This window comes from Saccopteryx leptura, chromosome 5, assembly GCF_036850995.1.
Source record: "Saccopteryx leptura isolate mSacLep1 chromosome 5, mSacLep1_pri_phased_curated, whole genome shotgun sequence".
NCBI classification, from domain to species: Eukaryota; Metazoa; Chordata; class Mammalia; order Chiroptera; family Emballonuridae; genus Saccopteryx; species Saccopteryx leptura.
Window position 1 is genome coordinate 9,796,305 of NC_089507.1, and position 6,741 is coordinate 9,803,045.

The 6,741-nt window shown below is 46.6% G+C and overlaps 1 long non-coding RNA gene across 1 annotated transcript; it reads left to right on the forward strand.

The window, feature by feature from the left end:
• The first annotated feature begins 1,291 nt into the window (after positions 1–1,291).
• Positions 1,292–6,338, forward strand: LOC136405770 (uncharacterized). Its single transcript, XR_010751567.1, has 3 exons — positions 1,292–1,500; positions 4,678–4,960; positions 6,216–6,338. It is a non-coding gene; the product is annotated as an uncharacterized lncRNA (long non-coding RNA).
• The last annotated feature ends 403 nt before the right edge of the window (positions 6,339–6,741 follow it).

Consider the following 6,741-nt stretch of genomic DNA (forward strand, 5'->3'; position numbering starts at 1 on the left):
ATGGGGACTGGAATAAGTGGCCATTTATTCCCTTCCTGATTCCACTTGTTTCGGCTGTGGGTCTCTAAAAAAAAAATTATGAAGATGGGGCTTTGATTAGCTTCGCTTACTGTCATAGTGACTGTGGTTATCGTTCCGGTTTATTGAGTGGAGTCATTGCTTTCATTTGCATAAGTGGCTTCTGGATATGCAAAGGTCCAATTCCACTAAAAGCTAGATGTCAATTAATATAGGAGAACAATTATTTCAAACTGGTGATGACATTAAAGAGAACAAACGTCTGACTCAAGAGTTTGCCAACATTTCCATTGAGTTTGTTCTGGCTGCCAAAGACGGAGGAGAGGAAAACAAAAAGAAAAAAAGAAGAAATAGAGACGGTCTCAGGCAAACTGCACCTCTGCAGAGGAGAAGAATGGAGAGCGTGTCTTTCTTCATTTAACCATAATATGTAAAGTTTGAAAGCCAACACATTTTTGTTGTTGTTGTTGCTGTAAAACAACAACAACAACCGCCTAAAACAGGGGTCCCCAAACTTTTTACACAGGGGGCCAGTTCACTGTCCCTCAGACCGTTGGAGAGCCGGACTATAAAAAAACTATGAACAAATCCCTATGCACACTGCACATATCTTATTTTAAAGTAGAAAAACAAAATGGGATCAAATACAATATTTAAAATAAAGAACAAGTAAATTTAAATAAACAAACTGACCAGTATTTCAATGGGAACTATGCTCCTCTCACTGACCACCAATGAAAGAGGTGCCCCTTCCGGAAGTGCGGCGGGGGCCGGATAAATGGCCTCAGGGGGCCACATGCGGCCCGCGGGCCGTAGTTTGGGGACCTCTGGCCTAAAACAATAAAATGGTGTCGATGGTAAAAATAAACAAGCATCATCCACCATCACAACCTCCAATTGGCCAGGACCCAGAGGTGACCACTGTTAACAGATTGTGAGAATTCTTCCAGATTGAAAGTGTCCTTCAGGTGATTCTCTTCAGCCCTGGCCGGGTAGCTCAGCTGCTTAGAGCATCTTCCCAAAACAACAAGGCTGCAGGTTTGATCCCCAGCCAGGGATCAAAAGGGGAAGTGTCCAGATAGATGCACAACTAAGCGGAACAACAAATAAATACTTCTCTCTCTCTCTCTAAAAATCAACTAAGTTAAAATAAAAAAAGAGATTGTGTTTGTTTTACAGAATCCATGACAGCACGTGTTTCTTCAAGGTGACTTTGACTGACTTCCTGATCGGATAGTCTTCTTGATGATTCAGTTCATAGCTTGCTGGTTGGGAGAGAGGCTGTCGCATGAGGACAGTAGGCAGTGGGAAGAAGAGAGAGATGACAGAAAGCCAGGAGAACAGGGTCAAGTGAAGGTGGAGTATGAACGACGGATGCCGGCATGAGGACAGGACGGGCGTGGGAACGAAGGCTTGTGCTCACCTTCCCGGCCTTCGCCTTCTCCAGTTCTAAGCCTTCGGCTTCTCTATTTTTGCTGATGGGTAAGCCATCCCCAATTTTTATCTCTAACCTGGACTCCTTGCCCTTCTCCTCTCCCTTCGCACCGAGGGCATAACTCGGTGCCCACGTGCTCAGAGCAGAAACCTCAGACATGACTTCAGTGTCCCTCTTTTTCTTTAACTCCACATCAAATACATTCAAATATCATACAAGCTTTCTCTTCCCACACGTTGGGAGTCTGGCTGTTCTTCGTCTTCTCTAACAATGTCACGGGAGTCCACGCCACCCTCCTCTCTTGCCGGGACTCCTATTGTGCCTTCTCTCTGGTCCCTCATGTCCTCCCTTTCTCTCAACAAATGATACCTCCACACAAGGGCCAGAGGTCCTCAACCAGGCTGCAAGACCTTCGGGCCTGGGCCTTTGCCTGGCCCTCTGGATTCATTTCCTACAACCCCCTGCCCCCTTGTACACCCTGCTGCACCCGCCCAGGCCTCCTTGCTGCCTCCAGACACACAGACAGGTGCCCCTTGACCTTAGTGCTCTTTCCGCCCCAAACACTCTTGCAGAACGGGGTGTGGACCACACCCTTTATCCCTTCCGGTCTCTGCTCAGATGTCACTTGCGGAGAGAGGACTTCTCTGATTGATGACACTTTCTAAAAAAGCACCTCCCTGACCTTCTAGTCCAGGGGTAGTCAATCTTTTTATACCTACCACCCACTTTTGTATCTCTGTTAGTAGTAAAATTTTCTAACCACCCACTGGTTGCACAGTAATGGTGATTTATATAGTAGGGAAGTAACTTTACTTTATAAAATTTATAAAGCGGAGTTACAGCAAGTTAAAGCATATAATAATAATTACTTACCAAGTACTTTGTGTCATATTTTTGCTAAGTTTGGCAGAATAAATCTTTTTTTTTTTTTTTCATTTTTCTGAAGCTGGAAACAGGGAGAGACAGTCAGACAGACTCCCACATGCGCCCGACCGGGATCCACCCGGCACACCCACCATGGGGTGACGCTCTGCCCACCAGGGGGCGATGCTCTGCCCATCCTGGGCGTCGCCATGTTGCGACCAGAGCCACTCTAGCACCTGAGGCAGAGGCCACAGAGCCATCCCCAGCGCCCGGGCCATCTTAGCTCCAATGGAGCCTTGGCTGCGGGAGGGGAAGAGAGAGACAGAGAGGAAAGCGCGGCGGAGGGGTGGAGAAGCAAATGGGCGCTTCTCCTGTGTGCCCTGGCCGGGAATTGAACCCGGGTCCTCCGCACGCTAGGCCGACGCTCTACCGCTGAGCCAACCCGGCCAGGGCTCAGAATAAATCTTTATAAAACAACTTACTATAGTTAAATCTATCTTTTTATTTATACTTTGGTTGCTCCACTACCACCCACCATGAAAGCTGGAATGCCCACTAGTGGGCAGTAGGGACCACGTTGACTACCACTGTTCTAGTCTCTTACCCTGATCTTTTTCTTTCCTTAATGCTTAACTTTATTTATCCACAGATGTTCCACTCTCAGTAGTATATGAGCTCCCCAAGGTCTTCCTCCACTTCTTTGCTGCAGCCTGGCATCTGGAACAGTTCCTGGAACTATATAGTACATGCTCAATAAAAATTTGATGAGTGAATGGATTATTCTAGATCTTGAAGGTGATGAGTCATCTCTGACTCCCCACCTGCCTTCCTGCCTGTGGGTGGTCACCGGGTCCTGTAGAGCCTTCTCTGGGCTGGTTCAGTGACCATTTACTGGTGCAAACAGTCTCACAACATGTTCATTACCGAGCTAGTTACTTCATACAGTGGCCAAACCAAAGGAGGTAATAAATGTGACAAGAATGTTGTAAAATCTGAAGCACCACACCGATGTCATTTGCCTTCCATCTGCGATGACGCTAGTTAATGTTACTTTCCCTTCAAATGGGGGCCTCTAATGGGTCTCCTGCTTCCAAACTCTCCACAGATAATCCACATCCTGCGGCCCACTTAATCTTCCTAAAACATTGCTATAATTATGTTCTTCTCCCACTCGAAAACGTTGACTGTCTTTAATTCATGACCAAACAGTATGCAGATTCCCTGGCTTGGGACAGCGATCCCCCCTAGCCTGGCTGCAGACGGCCGCTTCCGTCTCTCGCCTCCATCCAAGCTCTTGGGTTTAAACTTTGGTGTCAGAGCGAATGAACGTCACGATGCTTGGTTTCCCCACTTGTAGGTGATCTTTCCCTTCATTCTGGGTGTTAATAGCACTTAGTACTTTCTCTTGGGAGGGGCAGTCTTACCCTCATCTCACCATTCCTTAAAGAAGGAAGGCAGGAAGAAGATGCAAGGGACTGTGTGAGCCCTCGCTCCTCTTTCTCAGTTCTCGCTGGAAGGCAGGGAACATCTGGTCTCCGTTCGCCTGAGCTTCTCTCTGGTGGGTGGCTCCCTTCACCAGAGGCCCTGTGCTTCTGTCTCTGGGATCTGCCTGCCAACGGCGAGCATGAGCACGCCTTCCCGGCTCCTGCCTCTGCCATGCCTTGCTGAGCTGGTGGTAGTGGTGGGAAGTCGTGGGAAACCCGCCTTTCCCACAGGGAAAGCTACGTTCTCCAGCCCAGCCTGTCGGGATTAGGAGGCTGACATTTTGGCCTCCATGCCTGTGACTCTATTTTTTCATTAATTCTGAAGTCTGAAGAGAAGGAGCTGTTAATTATCATCCTCTCTGAAACTCAAATATCACCCAGGTGACCCTTCTTACGAACTAGTCTACGGTACTGGTTTTTATGTCTATTCGGATTTGTAATCTAATATCCTGGGCAAACAGAAAGAAGAGGCCTGGGTATACACTACCACCCTCCCTAATCTCGTTAGATGCCAGTTTCACAGGTCAGTATTTATTTGCCTGGGCATCGTAATGGGCTAATCCATTTGATACTAAGAAAAACAATGTTTTAAGTAAAGTAGATAGGATGAGAAATGAGATATTTTCCGTTTCTTAAAATTTTGGCTGAAGCCCAGAGCTAGTCACCATGTATGACAAACTCCTCTCAAACAAAGAAGGGGACCCGAGGGAAAGGGGTTTGCATAGGGTAGCAGATGTTTGCCAACAGGGACAAAACAAGTTTGCTGTTTTCATGTCTGAGTCGGCTCTGTTGGTGCCGACACTCTGAAGCGGCTACATAACTCGAGAGAGAACTAATCCCACGTATTTTGTTCTCTGGTTTATGTCTCATCCTAAGTACGTGAACAAGGGTTGGTTTGCTCGAAGGTAAGGATCTGTCAATGAGTTGAGTCAAAGGAAAGGCCCCGGGAGCACAGCACACGGGGAAGGGTGCCAGTCTTCTACTGTGGGGCCATGGAAGGCTGTCCGCTGTGGAAATACGTGCGTACGTCAGCCTGTGCCGCACCTTTGCTGCTCTCGATGATACACTCACCATCATCTTTGTTCCAACAAACCCTCACTAATCTCAGGAGACTCAATGCTGAATTCCAAATCCACTTTAGGAGTCTCATTCCCAACAGGTATGTGAAAAACCTTGCGGTATTGGAATAAAGTCACTTATTAGGGGGGTCAGTGGGAAAGTTGGGGAATAAACAAGCTCTCAGCCACTAATTATTTTTTTCAAAGTGTCATCAGTGAATTGAGTCTTAATATTCTTTGTGTAACTCTTTTAAGATCTGTATAGATATGCCGGGTATCATGACAATTCGGAGGACTCTGTGCGGTTTAGAGGTTGGAAATTACTGTTGGTGTGGAGAAACGCAGAAGGTGTAAGAAATGTTTATGTCCTTTTCCAAGTGAAGAAAGTTTGAAAAGGCTGCATGAACTAGCTGGTTAACACGGATGACTTGTTCCATGTTCCTTCTGGAGAGTTTGTGTGAAAGTACTTTTTATACAGTGTGTCAGCCAGGGATCCGCGGAGAAATAAAATGAAGAGGACGCCTCTATCCCCACCTCTGTCTTGTTCATCTTTTTACCTATCTTTAAATCTATCTATCTATCTATCAGCTTTCATTTATTGATATATGTTAAAGAATTGGCTTACACAATCGTGGAGGCTTGGTGAGTCCAAGATCTTCAGGGTAGGCCAGCGGGCTGGGGACCCAGGGACAGAAATGTTTTGCAAAGTCAAAGGCAGTCTGATGGCCGGATTCCCTCTTGCATGGGTGAGATCAGTCTTTTCCTACTCAGGCCTTCAGCTGATTGAGTGAGGCCCAGCCACCCAGCCACGTGATGGAGGGCCATCGGCTTTACCCACACAGTGCACTGGTTTATATGCTAATCCCATCCGAGAAGCACTTCTGTGGAAACATCACAACAATGTGCCCAGATCTCTGGGCACTGTAGCCCAGCCAAATGGACACAAAAAATTAACCATCATTTAAGGCAGGGGTCCCCAAACTTTTTACACAGGGGGCCAGTTCACTGTCACTCAGACCGTTAGAGGGCCAGACTATAAAAAAAACTATGAACAAATCCCTATGCACACTGCACATATCTTATTTTAAAGTAAAAAAACAAAACGGGAACAAATACAATATTTAAAATAAAGAACAAGTAAATTTAAATCAACAAACTGACCAGTATTTCAATGAGAACTATGCTCCTCTCACTGACCACCAATGAAAGAGGTGCCTCTTCTGGAAGTGCGGTGGGGGCCGGATAAATGGCCTCAGGGGGCCGCATGCGGCCCGCGGGCCCGTAGTTTGGGGACCCCTGATTTAAGGTAACATGAAGAACTATTAATTCTTTTGTTGTTATTTGTCTATTTCCAAGAGAAAGCTGCCAAGATGGCAAAGCGACGGCTGTTTGAGGAATAGTCCCAGGCTGAGATGTTGAACTGGAAAGAAGACTTAGGGACATATGACGACGCAACAGTTGTAGCACTTCTATATACTTGTTGGGCAGATAAAATGTATTATGCTCACTTTGTTAAAGAGGCCGTTGCCCAGGTGATATTAATGTGTGTTGAGAATCGTTGTAGCCTGAGGCTTGGTTTTGGGATTAAGCCTGTCCCACCCTTTTTGGTGTGAGGTGGTACAATCCTATCATGCCTCAGAGAAGTGACTTTGTATTAGAGACTTCCCTATTATGTATATTGGATTAAGGGTTTGGATTTCTACACTATAAAAGGGAGGGAGAACGGGACTCGGCCTCTTGGTTCCTGAGGTTAGCATGAGAGAGCGGAGAGAGTAGAGCCAGCAGCTAAAGGAGGCCACGTGGAGGAGGCCAGGAGAAGCAGCCAAGATGGCGGAGTGCTGAGTGAGATGCCAGTTTGTGTAGAGTTTGTATCTGGAATAAG